Raw genomic sequence first — 21952 nt, forward strand, 5'->3', positions numbered from 1 at the left:
GTTGCAGGGGGACATATTGCAACGTGGGTGCAATCAATACAACCCAAAACATGTGGGAAACGAGCTATCTGGTAGAACTCCTGTTTGGTTTTTGCAAGGTCAAGCGCGGTGGTAGGGAACTTGATATGAGACCCGATCACGGCCATCATGGCATCAAGGAATGCTTTCAATATTCTTGAAAGTGCGCTTTGTGACACACCTCCCGCAACAGCAATGACCCCCTGAAAACTGCCTGACGCCAGAAGGTGTAGGCAACATAGGACCTGCACATGCGTTGGGATGGCATTGGTCCTACGTGTCTGTCGTTGCATTATGGGGTCCAATTCATTGATTAGGTCATGGATCATTGCTGCATTGAGCCTATACTTGTCGTATATCTCATCCTCTTGCTGGCCTAGCAAAGTTATGCGGACTCTGAAGATGCGCTCATTCATTCGCCTCCGTCTCTGTGCGGCAGCCTGCAGCCTCATCCTCCTCGCCATCAGGTAAATCCCTGCCATTGTGAACAGTGCTGGCTCATTCTGGGTGTGTTTAAATGGGTTTCAGTTGGTTTTCACCTGTCTGTGATTTGCACTCATGATTACCACCTGGTTGTGATCCTTCTTATTTAGCGATCGCTAATTTGCGATTTTCATGGAAATCGCTATTTGCGATTTGTCATGCATACATTTTGCGATTCGTTGTTTGCGATTCGGTAATTGGGACACGCTAATACCGATTCGCTATTTGATTCGCAGAATGTTTTGCGATTCCTTATATTTGCGAAAAAATTGATTTTCGCAAATATACAGTTGATGCATTTCAACACTGACTTTTGCGATCGCAAACGGCCTATTTTTGCGATTCGCACCCTTTGCGATCGCAAAAAGGTTTGATGCATGTGCCTTTTAGCATCCTCCATGTCCATGCCAAATCTAAAGCACTGAGGAGCATATTTACAAGGAGGTGATAATAAATTATCGCCGCTTTAGCGGCCGTTTTCGCCTGAAAAGCGGCGATAATTCTATCGCCTAATTAACAAGGTCACGCTAACGTGTGAAACTTTGCTTTAGCGTGGGGATTCCTAACGCCCAGCTTTGCATCTCTAATGAGATGCAAAGTGGGCGTTCCTGACCTGACATGACAGGAGAAATGTCGCTAAGCGACATTTCTCCTATCATCAAGCCCCACGCTATGAAGCATAGCGGCAGGAAAAGTAGCGATAGCCCCTATTATCGCTACTATCTTTACGCCTGCTTCAGGACTGACTTAGCCATGATATCCTACGGAAGGTGGATATCATGGCTAAGTCTGTGAGGCCCTATCAACAAGCTAACGCCACATTTTGTGAGATTACCGCTGGGTTTCCAGCGATAATCTCATGTTAGGCAGTTGGCGCTAGGATTTTTATCGCTTTTGAGATAAGCGTTGCTAATAGCACGCTATCTCAGCGATAAAAATCCACGCTAGACGGCGAAAATTATCCTAGCGCTAATTGCGATTAGCGATAATTATCGCCGGTTGTTGTTGATATGCCCCTTAGAAACCTATGTATGCATACCTTAGTGTAAGCATCAGTATCTTCAATCCATGGAAGAGTAGGAAATTCAAAGCTAGGACCTTGATAAGTCACTAGCACTCTAAGTGCCAAGTAAAAAACAAGAACGATTTTTTACGTTCTAGACGTAAGCACGTGTAACGTTAAAAACATTTCAGACGAGAAAAGCACTTCTGGTCCTTAAATTAACGCTGAACATCCTGTGATTCTAGGTAAATCACGTAATCTCCCCGTGCCTAACAAAAATGAATGTGCCCTCATGTAATGCAACTGGTGCTATGTAAAGCGCTCTGATACCAGATTCGGGTCAAGTTCGCGCTATATAAAACGCTGTAAAAAAAAAAAAAGTTACCAAATCGTAAAAAAATCCAATAATCATATTAAAAATTTTCCGAAAACAAAATCTATGTGTGTTTGAAATACTTCACACATACGTTTTTTTATATTTAATATTCATAGCACATCAACCTTGCATCACTCTGCATTTGTTTGGTGAGTTAGACTCCATGGTTTCTTCGGCGTCAGGCTTCAAGGAACACAGAATTAAAACCAAAGCAATTTATATTTGCCGTCTTCTACTTGGCAAAATGGTGATTAGTGCAGAGATGAGTATATATAAGCTTAGCTATCTTCAGAAGTTATTCCTAACTCAACAATAGCTTCTTTTAGAATGACAGCCCTACTCTTCTACTGGAGCCTGAGCCCTAAAAAGTGTCATAAGTGTCAGCAAGTTCTTTTGTAGCACTCATTTAGATTGGGTTCGTCAAAATCAAGAATCAGGAAAAATTCACTGTTGTAGCCCTATTCATGGATGATTTTCAAGCACTTGTCATCAATCCTCGTGTTCTTGAGTCAGGTTCACTTTCAGAAAAATATATCCACTCTGATGCCGAGTACCTTTGACTAGTCACCGTATTCTCTATAATCTCCTAAATACTGGCTGTTCCAGTAGTGGCCAGTGGTGGGAGTGCTGATGGGTGCTGACGTGGGGCGGGGGGTAGTAAACTGCGGATTACGGCCGATTAGAGGTAAGTAAACATAAAAATAAATAAAACAAATTTTGTTGCGAATGCTGCATTGCATTTGGCGATGCAGCGCGTGCATCGAAATTCGTTTTATTAATTTTAATGTTTACTTACCTCTAATCGGCCGTAATCTGTAGTTTACTACCCCCTACCCTGCCCCTCCCCCGCCCCACGTCAGTGCCCGTCAGCACTCCCACCATGGGCCACTACTGGGCTGTTCATCCTCAATGTCACTTTGCTCGCTTGTCTCTGTTTCCTTGTTGACTGTCTCTGGGATGCATTTCTTTGACACAACAGTTCTCAGTCTCCCACCCTTACTTGGCCACCTTTCTCTTCTAAATCCCCTTCTGGTTGCACTGCTTGGCCCTTCTTCAGATGCAGACTTAGTTATCATTCAAAGTTTCTCCAGCTTGGCCACTGTGGCTACACACAAAATTCTCATAATTTAGTGTTTCATGATCTGACTTCAAAGAAACTGCTAGGTCGAACCAAGGGATCAACTCCCACAATAACTGCTTGCCCACAGTAAGACTGTCCTTCCTCCTAGTTGCATACACTTCCACCCAATGGGAAAAGATATACACAACCATTAAGATGTAACTGAGCACATTGCACATGGGCATCTCAACAAAATCAAGATGCATGCAATTGAAAGGACTACCTGATCTACCTATATGATTCATTGTTACTATGGGTCTCCTGCCCAAATGTAACTGCTGCCAGGTGACACGTTAATGGCACAGATTCTGGGCCATGACACGGAGACGGGTATTGAACCAGTGTGTCTTAAACAAGTGCAACATTGAGTCTCTCCCTATATGGGTTGCGCCATGAAAATGTCTAGCCATAATGGGCAACATAGCGTTGGCAAGACAGGTGTCCCGTCTGTTGAAACCCAAATCTCATCCTAATTCTTAACACAGCTTGCTCTGACCCATTCCACTTGTTTGCTTTCTGGGACTTGCTCCTGCAAACTGTTGATCTCTTCCCAAATATCAGCAACAGTCAACAAAAGCTTGTAGAAGCATCATTTTCAGAATCATTTGAATGGTCTCTATTCAATATGCAAGACCCAAGAGCACAGCATCTGGTCATCTCATCCGCATAGCAGTTGCCATCAGTCACAAAATCACATCCACTCTTGAGTGCTGCACATTTCACAACCACTGTTTCAGCAGACAAGTGTAAAGCTTCCATGGGCCCATAACATTTCCATTTAAGACAGGACAGTCAGATGAGGTCATGAACCCCCTCTGGGACCATAACTGTCAGAAATCATGGACAGTGCCAAACCAGTATTAGCTATCAGTATAGATGGCGACTCTCAAATTATTAGAGATACAACAGGCTCTAGTAAGAGCGAGTAGACCAGCCACCTGCGTGGAGGTTACACTGCACAAATAGGAGACTTCAACTACAAATTTTAAAGTGATACAGCATAGGCTGATTATAGAACTCCTCGCCCATCTCTTGAGCAAGAGCCATCTACAAACAACATAAAATGAGGCTCTTCCAAAGAGATGTCTCGAATGTCGGCTCTTGGCTTGGTACACAGTTTGTAACATCCAGACAATTGCAGTCAACCCCATCTTCCTCAGCCACAGGCAAAGGCAACTGTTTTGCAGGGTTGAGAAAAGAGGGTCTTTGCAGAGTGATGATCTGCACAGCAAGACTCACCTGCCTGTAATAGATAAGTGCTGGAAATGGCCCTATCTGCACGGCCACCCCCAAACCTTTTTGTCTTCCCCCTTCCCTTTTTGATGACTTAATTTTTGTTGGCCTTAAGACTCTGTTCCCTTTACCACTGCTAACCAGCACTAAAGTGCTTGTGTTCCCTCATTAAAACATGGTAACATTGGCTTATGCCCAAATGACATATTTAATTTACTTATAAGTTCCTAGTAAAGTGCACTACATGTGCCCAGGGTTGGTAAATTAAATGCTACTAGTGGGCCTACAGCACTGATTGTCCCACCCACTTAGTAGCCCTTGAAACATCTTTGGCATGCCATTGCTTAGCCTTTGTGTGCAGTTTAACCTGCCATTTTGAGCTGGCAAAATAAACATTTTGCCAGACCCAATCCTTCATTTTTAATACATATGTCACCCCTAAGGTAGGTCATGCATAGCCCCAAGGGCAGGGTGCAGTGTATTGGAAAATGTGGACATGTACTTATGAATTTTACATGATGATAGTGAAAAATGTTGACATTCATTGTTCACTCCTGCAAGGCCTATATCTCCCAATAGGATAACATTGGGATTACCTTATTACATTGTATAAGTGTAATTTCCAAATTGAAAGATATGACTGGTTCAAGTTTGGTGTCTCTGGAATTCAAATTTAAAATCCAAACTTTTGGTGAAGTTGGATTGTAAATTTCTGAAAGTGCCACTTTTAGAAGGTTGGCATTTGCTTTCCCTAGCCATTTGGTACCTGCAGCCTGTCTCTGGTCACATGATTGGGTGTAGTTGGCAGTTGGAAATGTGTATTCCTCCTATTCAGCCACCCAGTGGTATCTAGGAGATGTGTAGTTATCTAGGGCAACTGGGTACTAGTTGTAGAATGTGAGTAGTTCTATGCTACTGATGTCATGCTATGTAGATTCTATGGATCAGTGGTACCTGATTGTGGAAAGAGGATGGTCCTGGGTGGGATACTCTTTACTAAAGAACCTACATGAACCTTTTACCAGCCTTTGTGCTTTATTACACTGCTGACAAGTGAAAAAGACAGCTTCTTAACAGCTACGGAATATTACTCTTTGATTTTTTCTTAAGAAGCCATTAATACCTTTGTCCTACTGTGCTCTGCCAGAGCTTTGGGATCAACAAAGAAGATCTGTACGCCATTGGATTATTTGGATTTGCTTCTATGTTGGAAATGGATTTCTCTTTGAATTATCTCTGTCTGAATTGCCAGTGCAAGTTTGGTGCTTGCATTACTGGCAGTGTCCTGTGATTTTGTGACATCACGCAAATATTTGTACTAACGTACTCAAGTACAAGCTTCCAGTTCCTTCTGGTAAGTGCATTTTTCAAGGTGTGCCAGCATGCTCTTATTTCAAATAATGCAACCTTGCGTCATCCTGTGAAATTTTCCACCAAATCCACAGAGTGCCTGTGTTCTCTCACGGAGTTCTCTGTGCTGAAGCTGATGTGCCCAATCAACGTTTGAAATTCACATTCAGCTGCGCTGCTGATGCATGCTCTATTTCCTGTGAAAATAGAGTCCGGCAGAGTCCTGCATGTTGGGTGGCCATCTTGGTTCAGGAATCCTTTACCTACTCTGCCTTCATACACGGTGACGGGTATGCCTAACAGGCTTATGTGCGTGTTTCCAATCACAGTGATAGGCACGCCTCACATCTTCAAGATTGTGCCTATTTGGTTCCTGCGATAGGCACGCCTCACATCTAAAAAATTCTGCCTATTTGGTTCCGGTGATAGGCACACCTTACATCCACAATATTGTTGTCTACTCTGTTAAGGCAATACGCATGCCTCTTGGTTAACTTCTAAAACGCTTTGTGTCTGTTAATTGTGGCGATAGGCATGCCTTCCCAAGTACTTAACACTCCAGTATAACAGCATTTCTGTCCTGCTTCTTTTTGTCTACAGCAATAGGCACACCTCTTCTAGCACCTGTCTCTTTACTCTATTAGATATACAAGTTGTGCTCTATCATCATATTACCTTGCGAAGTGTGAGTACTTGTGTTTCTCAATTACGTTGCACAATGAAGAGTAAGTGCCAGTTTTTGTCTCGTACCTCAAACTTTGACAGTTCTTCTGTGCAATGTTATCCAAGCCGCTAAGTTAAAAGCACTAGTTCAGCCTATAAACTTCAATACTGAGTATAGTCCATAATGGGATTACATCATTACAGTGCTGTGGGTTTTTAAGTGGTTGAAAAAAAAGAAAAATGCAGAATGTCATTGCTCCATCTTTCTTTCTTGCATCCCCTGTTTAACCACTGGTTGTGTGATCCAAATAAAAGGAAACATTTTTACATTATTCCAGGGTGTGTGGAGCAAATCTCTCTAGCGGAAGAAAAACCTCCTTGTTGTGACATTGTTTAGGGTGTGAGGGACAGGAGGTGTTTGAGAACTTGCCAGATTTGGTGTATGAGGATGATGACAAGAGCGAGTTTGACACTTGTATGAACAAATTGGATCCAAACCATCTGCCTAAGATGAGCACCATTCTTGAAAGGCACCATTTTGGTAAGAGAGAGCAAAAGGTTAATGAGAATGTGGAAGAGTATGTGACATATTTAAGAACATTTGCCTTGATGTGCAAATTTGGTGCCACACTAGATGAATCAAATGAGAGTTGAAAAAGATGGTCTACCATTGCATGAGGCTATCTGTGTGGCAAAACTCATAGAGCATATGTTGGTTTGTGTAGAGGAACTTGAAAAGGGCAAGAAAGTTCCTATAAGTAAAGTAAATTTGAAGGAGGATGAAAGCAAAGGAAAGGAGGAGAGCAAGAACAAAGTACAGGTTCAAGGGAAATTTAAAGGAGTGTGTTATTGTTGTGGTTACCCTGGGCACTGTGCTTCTTTTAGAAAATGCCCTGCATGGAATACTATATGCAAGAATTGCAATAAGAAAGGGCACTTTGCGAAGTGTTGTCGCTCATCCAAAAGCACATCTTCCGATTCTGTGTAGGTTATTGAGGATTGTATTTTGTCTGTGCATACCAAGGATAGGTTGAAGAACCATTCCAAGGAGCGTATTATAATTGGGAATTTCAATGTGGAAGCCTTGTTTGATTCTGGGGTATGGTTGACGTTAATATCCAATGACTTTTTTGATAAAGAGCTCAGTCTCTGTGTCAATTAGAAGGATACAGGTGTCATTCTAGGAGCATATGAAGGGCAGACTATAGATCTTAGAAGGTATTTCAATTCGGAGGTCAAATTAAAGACTAACACTATACAAGGGAAAGTGTATGTATCTGCGAAAGGAGATACAGTTTTGAGTTGGCCACATCAAAGAAATCTACGGGTGATTCTTGATCCAAATTCTTCTACCCCTATTAGACTTAGAGAAGATTACATTAAGGAACTGCAATTGCTCTGTGCAGGAACTCAAGGTGCAACAGGGACATGACGCCACTACATTTTGTGAAAAATGTCTAGAGTTCTTCAGTGGAAAATGGGCTGTCTCAAAGGGTATGTACATCAGATAAAGTTAAAACAAGGAGCTGTGCCTCTAACTGATAAGATGCGTTCGATACCAATCTTCATGAGAGATACAGTTGAAAATTAGATCACGCTGTTATGCGATGAAGGAATAATTGAGCCTGTTGAGGCTTCTGGATGGGTCACACCCCTTGTAGTAGCTCAAAAGTATTCAAGGGACATCCACTTGTGCGTGAATGTGAGAGCTCTCAACAGGTGTGTGATTAGTGCTCATTTCCCCCTTGCCTAACATCACTGAGAAGGTTTCCTTGCTATATGGTGTTAACTACTTTACCACCTTGGATTTTACAGTGGTGTACCATCAGATAAAGGCTTCCTCCTGATTCTAAAGACTATACCACCTTCATAACACCCTATGGTACCTATCGGTTTGGACGCATGCCTTTTGGCTTGGTATCACTAGCCACTGTTTTTCAAAAGTGATGTACCATCTTTTTGGGAGGGTGCAAGGAGTCAAGTGTTTCCAAGATAACCTCTTGCTATATGGCAGCCCCAATGAAAACATATGCTTCTGGAGTCCGAGAGAGTTTTGAGTATTTTGAAAGAGAATGGTTTGATGCTCAAGTTAAAAAAATGTCCATTTGGTAAAACAGAGATCTACTATTTGGGGTATGGTGTAAATGCAGATGGGGTGTAGGCAAAAAAAGAATCTGTTGCCAATATTGTAAATCTGCAGATTCCAGAGAAAAAAAAAACGTTTGCTATCCTTTCTAGGTATGGTTGAGTTCCATTCCAAGTTCATTCTGAATTTAGCTTCCAAGACTCAGGAAATATGGAAGTTATTGAGGAAGAGAGCAGAGGTTGTATGTGATGCTGAATGTGAGAAGGAGTTTGAGGAGATCAAGGAAGAACTTGTGAATGCAAGCAGTTTAAGTTGATTTGATCCCACCAGAGTATGCTTCTTAATGACATGCTGGCACAAAGGTCCTTGGTGCCATGTTGGTGCAGAGTGATGGTGAGGAAGAAGAACTTAGACCCATTGCGTATGTGATGACGGGGGCGCTATGGCTCTTATACTGCTCTATCTGTCAGCAGTAGACCACAAGCTGCTACTCAATCGTCTGGGCTGGCTGGGCATCAAGGATAAAGCACTATCGCTGGTCTCCCCCTTCCTATCTGGGATATCGCAGTCTGTATCTCTAGCCATTTATGACTCCCCTTCCTTTTCTCTCCCCTGCGGGGTTCCACAGGGCTCACCATTTAGTCCCACTATTTTTTATATCTATTTGTCAGAACTGGCTGCTTCAATCAGATCCTTTAGATTGGCACTGACATCTTAAGCGGATGACACCCAAGCCTCCTGTCTGTTCACAGAAGCAGTGTACCTCCTGTTAGTCAATTTCAGGACTGCATGATGGCAGTCATTTCCTGGATGAGTTCACACTGCCTTAAACTGAACTCACGTAAGACCGAGATACTTCTGCTTGGTAATCACTTCTCTAACTGATCACCTGCCTGGTGGCCAGATGAACTGAGTTCAGTACCCACTTCAGTATCAAAGACAAAAAAGTAGGCGTGATCATCGACGATAAACTTAACTTCGAGGCTCATGTCAATGCTGTCACTTCATCCAGTTTCTATCTACTTGAAGTGATAACAAATATTGGCCTATATTCCTGTAAATAGTAGAAAGATCATAATCTCCTTCTTAGTTCTTTCCAAGCCGGAATATTGTAATGGTCTTCATCTTAACATGTCCGAGAAGCAGTAACGAAAGCTGCTGATGATCCAGAATGCTGCTGCAAGGATGCTGCTAGGTATCCCTAAGTTTCATTCAGTAGCAGAACACATCCAAAATATTCATTGGCTTCCAGTCAGAAACTGTATCAAATGTAAAGTTTTATGCACCACATATAAAGTGCTGCACGGTACCGGCCCTCAGTTTCTGAGGCAGTCACTTAAATGGTATTCCCCTAATAGAGGCCTCCGCTCCGAAGGAGCGAAATTGATGCTCCTGCCCAGGATTCGGAAAGCCAACTGGGGTGGTAGAAGTTTCACATACGGGCCACAAAACTCTGGAATAGCCTCCCAAACTCTATTAGAACTCTCCCGACTCTGATGACCTTTAGGAAGGGACTCAAAACTTGGCTTTTCAGCAACTAGGGTATGCTTTGTTTACTCAGGACTGCTAGCGCCAAGGCACCGGTTGGTATTCGCATGCTTTATATATCACGATAACATAACATGTGTCCAGGGCATTATGTGGAGCTGAGGTGAAGTACTCCACCATTAAAAGGGAGGCCTTGCCTGTGTATTGGTCAGTGATGAAGTTTAGGAATGTTTTGTGGAAAACAATTCACTATTTGTACAGACAACAAACAATTAGTTAAGGTGCTCACAAAAAAAGGTTTAGACATGATTTCCATGCACATTTGCAAGAGGACGGTTGCTCTCCAGGAGTTCTGCTTTAAGGTATGTTATGTTCCAGGAACCAGATACAAAATTGTTGATTGTCTTTTGAGACTTAGCCCTGTCGTGGAAGAAGCAGATCAGGTGGAAGATGAACAAGTGAAAGTGTGCACCTTTACTGATGGTAGTGTGACACAGGAGGAGTGGATAAGTGCTGTTGCTAGTGACACTGCATTACAACAGGTGGCTGATGCTTTGTGCAATGGATGGAAGGCAGAATTACGGGAGGATCTAGTGCTGTGCAGTTTTTGGAAAGTGAAGGATGAGTTGCCATTTGATGCTGTTACATGGGCTGAGACTTGTAGTGCCCACGATGTTGAAAGAGAAATGTATGAGTTTGGGACATGAGGGACATCAAAGTATGAGCATGACCAAGGAGAGTGTGTCTTAATTACTGGTGGCCAGGGATCGACTTGATGATAGAGTGTTATATTCTATATAGATACCCTGATATAGGTCCAGGTAACTTCGTAACCCTTCACCTATATTCTTCCTACATTATACGTATAACAGTTTACCGTCCTTCTACCGAGATACAACACTGCATCCAGAAGGCAGGTTTTCCCTAGTTCGAAATCTCATACATTATGCATGAGGATTCTTGGAAGCGCAGCAGGACTAACATCTCCTGTATATTATCTATGTACAAAGTTCATTCCCGACGTCATCCTAAGTCCGACACAGTAATACAGCAAGGTAGGACCCCTGGGGAGACCTACAGGTATATCTACAACACATCTTGCTAAGATAGACAGAGGAGACCAGGACTTCCCGGCCGACACACTGATCAGAGACACTGAGGTTCCTGAATCCAGACACTCCAACTCGCAGTGGTCTAACATCCCTAGCGGGGTGTCCAACTTGAGACCAGGATGGGGTCCCACAGTCTCTTACTTCAGGTAATGGGGTTGACTGTATCCTAGAGAGATTGTTGTCTTAACACCTACACACATGCTAGCTGCACTTAGGTACATATAGTTAGGGAGGCATCGTAGGAGTATGCATCTTTTTATTGTCATGTCTAACAGTTGTTGCAGCTTATCTATTTTACAACAGAATAACAACTGTTAGATAAATACTTATTGAAAACGCCCAGCCTGTTTATTCTGTGTTTCTCTCTAAGACAGACTAAGTAAGCACGAGTGACTGAGCAAAAAGTAGTATATTGTTTCCACAGTCCTGAAGGATCAGGGTTGTCATGTTCGTTGGTTGCCAAGAATTATTCTCTCCTTGGTAAGAGGAGATTCTAGTGGCACTGTGAGCTAGCTGATACAGAAGTCCAACATATCCGGTGGGTGTGTTTAGAATCAGTGTGACACCAGTCCTACAGTGTATGTTGTCCGAACGTTCAGATCCTGTATAAGTTTTTATAGGAACTACATGACAGGAGAGGTTGCTCACAGATTGTCCTGACTGTAGGAACAGTAATAAGGTGTAAAAGGTCAGGAATCCTCACATGAGGTGTAGGGAGTTTCCATCCAAGCCATGGGAGGTTGTGGCAGTGGATATTTTGGGACCATTACGCTCTAAAGGTACCTCTATTTACTTACTGGTACTCACTGATCAATTTTCTCATTGGGCAGAGATTGAGATTGTCAGCAGTACAGAAACTGGAAAAGTAACAGAGTTTTCAGTGAGATTTTCAACCGTGAGGGTTTGCCTAATGCTGTGCTTACTGATAACGGGACTCAGTGTACATTGTAGGAAATGGAAGAATTCTTACATAAGAGAGTTTTTAAGCATAAGAAATACTCACTATCACCCGGAGGTAATGGTCGTGTAGAGAAATTCAACAGAGCGAATATAGAGAGTATTTATCTAAAAGTGAGTGCTGGAAGATGTTTGAAGAAGTTTCTATTTATTCACAGGTTCTCACTGCACTCCACCACAGGAGAGGTCCCTTTAAATTGCTTTAGGTGGAGGAAGGTGAACACTGTTTTGTCACCTTGATGGTTGCGTTGGGGATAGAATGACAGTGTAGCTTGGGAGTGATTCGAAGATGGTGGTGAGAAAGAAAGCATGTGTGTGGGAAAATGGAAACTTAATTTTGATATGCGCAAGGGTGTGAAGGATTTGGACTTGTCTGTAAGTGATTTGGCACTGATAAAGAAACCAGTGTCATTGAAGGGTGAGTCTAAGTACTTGGGGCCCCATCAAATTTTCAAATGTTTCCACAATGCGGCTGGAGTGGAGGATGTGAGGATGTGCAATTGTAACCGTGTTGTAAAGTAGGAAAATAAGTCCTCAGCCCAATGAACACTTTGGTTTAAGGTTTTTGCGCTGAGCATGCTTTTACATCAATACATTCATTTCTTATCTCTGTTGCTGGTTGTTTTCTTTATCCCGATGTGTGTAAGTTTTTGTTTTTATAATGTTTCTTTTGTGTTATTTTGCAAAGAAGGGAGGTGGGTGGTATCTAGGAGATGTGTAGTTATCTGGGGAAACTGGGTACTAGTTCTAGAGTGTAGAAATTGAATGCTACTGATGTCATGCTATGTAGATTCTATAGATCAGTTGTACCTGATCTTGGAAGCTGGCTGGACCTGGATGGGATGCTCTCTAATAAAGAACTTACATGAACCTTTTACCAGCCTTTGCACTTTATTATGCACATGCAATGGGAGCTTAGGTGTCATTCAGTGGGCTATCACTGACCAGATGGGAGGGGTGAGCTGGGCCCAGCCTCACTTACACCTAGATAGGCTATGTCCTATCTGTACACAAAGGGCTGCATACCTCCTGTAGTTAGTCTGAAGCCAGGGCAGGGAATGCTGGGCATCTGTGCATGTCCAAAGCATGCCTCTAGAAGCATCTCCTCACTTCAAAGGCACAACTGTGCATAAATGAAGAACCTCAGACACTACCACTTCAGTACCTTTCTAGGCCTGTGGATACTCAGTCAGGAAGAAGTACTGCTGTGCTGCTGAAGGACTGCCACTCTGCTGGACTGCACTCTGCTGGACTCCTGCTTCTCTGCGCTGACCTGCTGCCTGCTGCCCTCTTGCCTGGGTGAGAAGGACTGGACCTGCATCACTTGAACCCAGAGTGACTCCAAGGGCTAGTTGGCAGGTCTCCTGATCTGAAGCTTCAGGGATAGCCCAGTTTTACAACAACCTTGCACCTGGACTCTGCCATGTGTGAGTCTACTCTGCCAAGTGGTGCCATCCCAGTCCTGGACCCTTGAAAGTGGGCCGAAGGTGCTTGCCAGTGAAACTGATGCATCTTCTCTGTGGAGTGGCGCATCCTAAATAGAACTGATACATCACCTCAGTGGAGCAGGTCCTCCCCGGGCAGAACTAACTCATAGTCACTGCTCAGGGCTGAATGGGAACCCAAAGCAGCGCTGGCAGATTTTGTCAGACCAGCCTTCAAGCGGTGCATAGCGAGTGCAATGAGCGAGCCTGACCACTACAAGGTTTTAGGGGGGGCTCTCCCGCCAAGGAAATTTTGGATAAAATGGTACATTCTACAACACTTTTTTCATTATATAGTCAATTGTATTACTTTTTAAAGCTTGTTAAATAATGACCTTACAGTGCACCAGGATATGGCAATCTTTATTGGAGCTCTTCAATGATTCCCTTACTATCACCCTACAACAATGCCTCTCATCTCTCCATTGCCCCTCTCACACATGTATTTTATTTGTTTTATAGCACCTCCCATACGAGTATATAGTGTTGAAGCATTTTACATCACAAACACATACAGGGATAATGAATCATACATGTGTAAATCAGTGTATAGAAAATGTTACATAAGGAAAAGGGGACTACAAGGTGTAAGATTCACATGTCGTCTGTACTGCTAGAATTATTTTAAAGAGTCCTTGGTCTGGGGAAGCACAAACTTAGGATTCAGAACATAACACAGTGGTTAGGGTTGATTTTACTAATAAAAATGTATTTCTACCCTAAGAAACCCTTTTTAGCAAAATTAGGTAAATGAAAGACTGGAAAAACTAGTTATGAACTTCACAGTAACAAAAGGTTCTCTGTGACAAAAGCAGTACCCACTGAGCTATGCACATTAAATACTGTTCTGTTATCTGCAAAGTACATACTCTTTGCAGCAGGCATATCAACCATCTGCGCTACCTTAAATGAGTCAAAACTGCATCTAGACACAACTCAGATCTCTCTCCAGCAGGTACATAAATCACCAGAGTTATCTTGGTAGTTTTATTGTTGCCTAACATTGTTGATTATAGAAGGAACTCTGTAATGCTTTTTAAACTGATGCGCCCCCAACCCTTCTAGCCTCCCAGGGAGACACCCAATACTCAGTACAGCCAATCCACCCTTGCCACTGTGTCTTGGATTTGCCCGTTGGACCTGCATCGCCTAAAGCAGCTTTTCAGAACCGATGATTTGGCTAGGTAGCTCGACACAACACAAACCCCTCCGACGGGATCCACGACGATGATGCAACAGGACCTCACGTCGCAGCTTTCCGATTAGGGAATCCGGCAACGCTGCAGCTACTGGATCAGGAATGGCAGAAAACTAGGCAACTGGATGTTTAGAATTTCTATGGGGCTGTGTAAGCACAGATAGCAAACAAGCGAGCACCCTGCACATACAAAATCCTTGCTAAAATCTGGCATTCCTGGATCTGGGGCACAACAGAGATGGCTCGTGGATGGCGCACATGTATTCCTTGTCCCAGAGTAGTAGATCAGACACATCTTTATTGTGTAGTCCTCTGTGGAGGCTTTGCCACTAGGGAACATTTGGGAATCCACTGATGACAGTATCCCACCATTCCCAGAAACATCCTGATGTCTCTTTGTCTTGTGGGAGGCTTCCTTTTTAGAATGGCAAAGATTCTCTCTTGCAACACTTTCCTATCTCCTTTTCCTATATGATGTCCCGAATGCAGGACTTCCTTATGACAATGTTGCAGTTTGGTTGGGAACAGTTTATGTCCATTCACTGCCATATGGTTCAATAGGGCAATGGTGTCTTGTCTGCATGCATCTTGTGTTGATGACACCACCAGTAGGTAATTGATGTACTGGAGCAGGACTGAGTTGCATGGCAACTGCAAGGTCTCCAGATTCTTTTTTAGTATCTGATTGAAGATGGAACGGTTTCTGCCTACCACTGTGGAACTTGGCACCTTGCCACAACTTAATATTGGCTTACAAAGAGGAAATAGCTGTCCTCATGCAAAGGAATGTAAAAGATGGCTTGGCTAAGGTCTATGTATTTGAAAAAGTATTATGACAAAATTTGGTACCACAGGATAAAATGGCACAAAAATAGTATTGATCTTTCGCAGTTCTAGCATGATTCTCCACTCTTAGTTTTGCATCTGAAAACCCAATAAAGGTAAATTACAGGGACTCCCTAGTGTCTCTTTTAAGAGGCCCTGCTCTTGCATGGACATAATTGCGGGGGTAATTCCAGCCACTGCCTCTGGTAAGAGGTTGGACTGGGGCTTTTCGGGATGCTCTACATTTTGCTTGATTGCTATTCTCACAGGTTCAGCATCATTGATCATGCCAATCTCTGTGCCAGCAAAATCCCAAACTTCCTTTTTCATGGAGTCTTGTCGATCAGGGGTAAGTTCTCCCTTGTCAAAACGGGTAACAATCTGATGGCTGACTTTTATGTGCTTACTTAAAAATGTACATCCTCATCATGGGCCTGAAGTGAGAAACCATCCAGTGTACACTGGATCAAGCAATTTAACTTGCAGAGTAGATCCTCGCCCAATAGATTATATTGGAATCAGTTATTGCAAACTGATGGCCCTCCTCAAGGGCACCTATCTTCACGGGGACTTTAGCTGAAACAGGATTCACAATCTGTTTATTGGAAATGCCTACAACTTGGACTTATTTTCATGAGAGGAGTAGGTTTGGTACCTCTACAGTTCTGACAGTAGAGCAAGTAGCACCTACCTGTATCAATAACAAATGATACGAGGTGTTGGTTCACTTCTCCATCCACATATGGGACACTCGGGTCTACTTCAAAGACTGCCCAAAGCATGCAATATGCCTCCCATCTCAGGGACCATCACTGGGATTAATCAGAACCTGCATCTCCGAAACTGTTGAGTTTTTGAAAACTGTCAGGGCTTGTAAAGGTGTTTTGTTGAACTCTGTGGTTCAGATTTTTACTAAACCTCAGATGATTTGCCTTTTCTGCATTAATGGGAGTTGGGGTATATGAGCATTTTGAGGTCTTTGCATTTGCATATTTTGCCTCAACATCACACTCATACTCAACATCTGACCATCATTTTGCATTTGATTAGGATTCAACTCATATTCTCGCTTCCAGTGGCTCACCTTATTACACTAATGACACAAGTAGTCTTTTTCAACATTATTATGTCAATCTCTCAATTTGGGTCCACTGGCATTTCTCACCCTCTACCCCATGGATACCATTCTCATTCTGTGTCAGATGACCACCACCTTGATATCGAAATCTCATCACTCCTCCACCATGACTATAACTTGAATCACCCACATACCAGCCATTTTGAAATCTCTCTGTACCAACTTTGTTTCTGCTAACATGAACTTCTCTTTGATCTTCTTCTGTCTTGCTTCTATCTCATCACTACAGTAATTTGCATAGCTGTGGATTTCGTCCAGAGGCTTTACTGCCAACAAATCACAGTTTGATGAATATACAAGCTGATTTCCAGACACACAACAAGGACAAACTGAGAAATAAAATTACAGAGATTTCCCCTCTCTGGATTTTCAACGCCACTGTGCTGTCAAAATACCTGCATTAGACACACATAATAAGCCTGCACAAACACTTTAAACTCTTGGGTAGTTCTTGCTATTATCAACCAATCAATCTCTTGTTGTAAAATCTTAGGGGCATATTTATGGGAGTGTCAAGCAGCGCAGCAAGTTACCTTGCTGCACTGCGCTCTGTGACAGGGAAAGGGCAGGAATGTGCCGTATTTATAAGAATACGGCACATTCCTGACTTTGTCCCTGTGCTGGCGCTGGTTTTGCTGCCTAGTGCCAATGCAGGCACTCTTGCACTCTAGTGACTCTTTGTTGCAGGCAGGATTGTTTTTGTGGAGGAAAGGGCACCTTCCTGCACAAACATAATCCTGAGAGACATATGCCTCTTTCTATGTGTGCTGCAGCACACATAGAAAGAGGTAGTAACGAGGAGAAATAAAGAAATTTCTCCTAATTACGCCTCCCCTGAAAAGGCGTATCTATTTGGCACATTCCTAGGTCTACCACTTTTGGTAAATCTGGGAATGCGACAAAAACCATTGAAGTTGCATGAAAGCACCCACACAACACCCATGGAACGCCTTCCCATGGCAGAGTAATACATCACATTGATTTGCGCTGTGTTGCGTTACTCCAGATATATGAAGCAACTCAGGACCATGCAAGGTGGGCTTGCGTGGCTTCAGAAATCACATTGGGTAATTTCGTCACTCTTGCACCATGTTGTGTGCTGCAAGAGTGACACAACTCTTCTCATTGATATGCCCCTTAGTTTTCATAAAAGACAATCACCTGATCATATTTGTCCATGACAGTTGGAGAAGGAGCATTCGTTTAGCAACTTTCAGAGGTCTGTCAGTCATCCACAGCACTGCTATCTTACATTAGAAACACAAATAACTAGAAACGACAATATTAAAGAAGTTATTCAAATCTTCCTAAAGCACCTTTGAAGTTTTCATAAACTGCTCATCTTATTTGCACCAAAGGTGAGGATTTTCTCTCAGTTTTGAAAATCGGTTTGTAAATGTGAAAAGATCGTTATGACTCCAAGGTACATACACATATCCACCCTCATGCACTTCTCTCAAGGGGGAAGCTTTGACCTCTGTGTCGCTTTAGATATCCTCCCCATCTGGTCCTCCAATATTGTTTTTCATTTTCGTTCTCTTTTCCTTCTAAGCCCACTGATCTTTAATCTTTTGAACATCACTCCACCTTTGGATGTTACCAACTAATTCGCTCAGGTGTGAGCTTAGTCCAGGCATTCACATGTTCTTAAGAGCTTCCTCATTTATGAACATCCTGCAATTCTTCCTCAGATTCAGAATTTTGGACAAGTCAACCACATACTCTGCGGTAATTCCCTCAAAAGCTTCACGAGTCTCACAAGCACACCTAGCAGCTTCTTTGCACAGGTACAATAGTTCCACCTTGTTGTAGCAATGTAATATTCCAACTCAAGATTTCTTTTGGTGATTTCCTCATACTCTGCCTGTCTCAAAACAACCAGCACTCTTGGCAGAGCAACCCTCTCTGGGGTTTGTGACTCAAGACATTCTTCAGCCTCTACAACAGGCACACTCACAATGGGAGTGCCCCCTGCTCGGGGTTTTGCTCCTAGGTCTGAAGTAGAACGAGCACCTAATATTCTGGGGACTGTTGTAACTGTGGACAGTAGTATTCGAGCTGTGATAATGACTGTGATAATGACAGTAGTACTCGAGGTTCCTAATTGAAGACCTGTTGTTACAAGGGGTACGCTTCCCACAGGTAGAGCACAATCCACAGATGCACTCACACCTGGCTCTGCAGGCTGTGGTGGCCCTATGGGCAGTTTATACTCTCTAGCCTGATGAACAGGATATACGGAGGTGGTCGAGAAGTCAATAGATCATGTAAAAAGTAATCACTGGAGTTACTATCACTCATCTCATCTTTCTCTTCTTGAATTCAACCCCCTACACACACTTTCTTTCTCTCTGTTCTGTCTGTCTCCATATATCGTCAATTATATTCTCCCTCCATTCTTGCTGTTCTGCATTTAATATTGCTTCCATCCAACTTTGCACCTTATTCTTTCTTTGGGTCTGACATTTCTCCTATTCTTGTGCATGCATTGCAAGCCTTATATTGGGCTGGTCTGTGTGGGGGTTTGAGCTCATACAATGCTTACCATGAATTCTCAATTATTCTCAGATTAAAGTTACCATGTGGGGGAAACTGCAGGGACCCTTCATTCACGATGATCATATACTATTGTTTGATCCTAAGACAAGTGTGTGCCATCTGGAGGGGCCTCCTCGCCCCATGATCTGTTATTCTTATATAATCGCTAAACAAAAATCTCAATTTCTTGAAAATTGTTATCCTTAGTCTGTCAATAAGCTTCATTTGAAATAACCGTCAGATTTCAGCAAATCACAATGCAATACACAAAAACACTAGTGCTTAATATCAGCACGACTACTCTGTACCGACCACTGACAGCACAGCATTCTCTGACATAATGACCAATCCCAGTGCCGCATACACATCTACTGACCAATACCAGACTGGCACCTCATGACACAACTCGTAGCACCTCACAGCAACTCTCACTCAACAGCAATCAATAGCAAATTATTGAGAAAAATACAATAATTCTTGTCTGTTCTACTTAAAGAGAATTCAAAATCACCAACCACAATAGGAGAACAATGGGGAATAATGTTCTCCTGGTGCTATCACACACATGAAGTGAATTCTCGACCTGTAAGAAATCACCCTGACAAGTGTGGTCTACTCCTTTGCACCAATCTCAGTTAGTACATCCTCAAAATAGAAGTTTATTAAGTCCCTAGCTCTTTGGGTGGCTGATATTGCTTCATGGTCAGACACCACAAACCTTAACAGATAAGTTACAACTGAATAAAACTCAGTATCTATCCCAGGATCTTACACTACAAGTCCAATGACCAGACTTCAGCTTTTTGCAGCAAGGGCGTTTCGCTTCAAAAGCACAAGTAATATGCACAAAGCAGCATTTCACAACTCAACTTCAACACTGAACCCTACAGGACCCAAATAAATATACTGCGAAACACCCTACCTCATCAAAAACTGGAAGAGCCACAACACACAATCAAAGATGCATAACCCTACTTATACTCATACTCTTAGGACACTACAACCATTTCAGGAGTATTGGAACAATGCCAACACTCCGATTAGGACTTTGGAACCTCGGGGACACTGACTGGGCTGTGGCAGAGTCTGAGGTGAATTCTGACTCTCTAAACCTCAACGGGAACTATCCTCTGCTATCAGATTGTTGAAGTGGGGATGGGGTTTGCACTATTCATATTGCTGATGCAAACTCAAGTACAAGCTGCACTCGAACAAATAGACCTTTAGTCTGGGGCTGAGGGTTTAACATCAACAAATCAACACTGTATCAATAAAGGTGAAGCACATTAGGCCCTACAAAAAATGATAGCGAGTAGCAGATTTGGAAGCTTTGAAGGTTTTACTAGCAAATGATCAAAGTTGCAAACTTTAAATGATTCAAATTAGTTATAAATCAAGGATCATGAAATAATGCATTGGTAAGTATAATTTAAAACAACTCAAAATGCAAATACAAGATAAACTGTTTAAAGTTATCATAAGCAAAATGAGCAAATTCAGTTTTTCATGACTGGAAGTTTCACAACTATGCTAAGCTAAGACGTTGAAGGGATGGAAGAAGTAGAAAAGAAATTGTCAGCAAATAAAGCACCTGAAAGGCAAAATTAAGTAAGGATTCAGTCAGACTAGTGAGAATGGATTTGCTGAGGACTCTAACTCTCTCAGCAGGAAAAAACCTAGTCTTAAGAGGGTGGAAATGGGCATCTTCATCTACCTAGCTCAGTAATGCACAATTCAACATACACGTCTTTACAGGATTGAACACTCCCCATTGTTTTTCAGGGAGAGGTGGCCAATCAGGATTGAACATTTTGCAATATAGGGGGTCAACCCTGTTCCCAGCCATCATCCAATGGAAATGTTCAGCTGCATAGCCTTCAAGAGATATTTCTGATCAAAATTAAACATAGCGGTTCGAATTTACTCTGCTCAGGTACAGGATTCATTATTCAGTTTTCACTGAAAAACACAAAAATAAACAATTCTCACGGAAACCAAAACACTAAGCAAAAATCTATCTCAAAGTACAGCTTGGCTCCTGAAACGAGAGAAAGAGGAAACAGTAGCCATAAGAACATTTTCTAATCATAGTGAGCCATTGTTGGAAAATGGCCCTCTCAGCATTTTGCCTCCCTCCTCCAATTTTTCTGACCTTGTTTTTGATGGATTTAGGACTCTGTGCACTTTACTGCTGCTAACCAGTGCTTCAGGGCTTGTGCTCTCTCCTTCAAACATGGTAACATTGGCTCATACTCAAGTGGCATATTTAATTTACTTATAAGTACCTAGTGAGGTGCACTACACGTGCCTAGGGACTTTAAATTAAATGCTACTAGTGGGCCTGCAACACTGATTGGTACACCCCCTAAGTAGCTTCTTAGCCATGTATCAGGCCTGCCATTACAGAGCCTCTGTGTTCAGTTTACACTGCCATGCGGACCTGGCAAAATAAACCTTCTGGCAGGTCCAAACCTTCCCTTTTTTAACATATGCCAACCCTAAGGTAGGACTTGACCAGGTAGTAAAAACTGATAAATGTGTTTTTTACTACTGCAAGACTAATTATATCATTATTTCCATAGGATAACATTGGGATAACTTTATCACATTTTATAAGTGCAATTCTGAATTGGGAAATGGCAAACCCCCATGTCTGGTGTGTCTGAACTCCTAATCTAAAATCCAAACTTACTTTAAATTACAATTATGGAAATGCCACTTTTAAAAAGTTGAAATTTTTTTACTTTTTGGGTGGCATGGTGAGCAAAAGAATCATGGATTTAACCCAGATCTCTTGACTGGGAGTGAATGTTTTGATTTGCATCCCGTCCAGAAATTGTGTGCCTTTTGCTTTCTTCCCCTAAGTCCACCAGGTATGCC

Source organism: Triturus cristatus, chromosome 7, assembly GCF_964204655.1.
Source record: "Triturus cristatus chromosome 7, aTriCri1.1, whole genome shotgun sequence".
In the NCBI taxonomy this organism is placed as follows: Eukaryota; Metazoa; Chordata; class Amphibia; order Caudata; family Salamandridae; genus Triturus; species Triturus cristatus.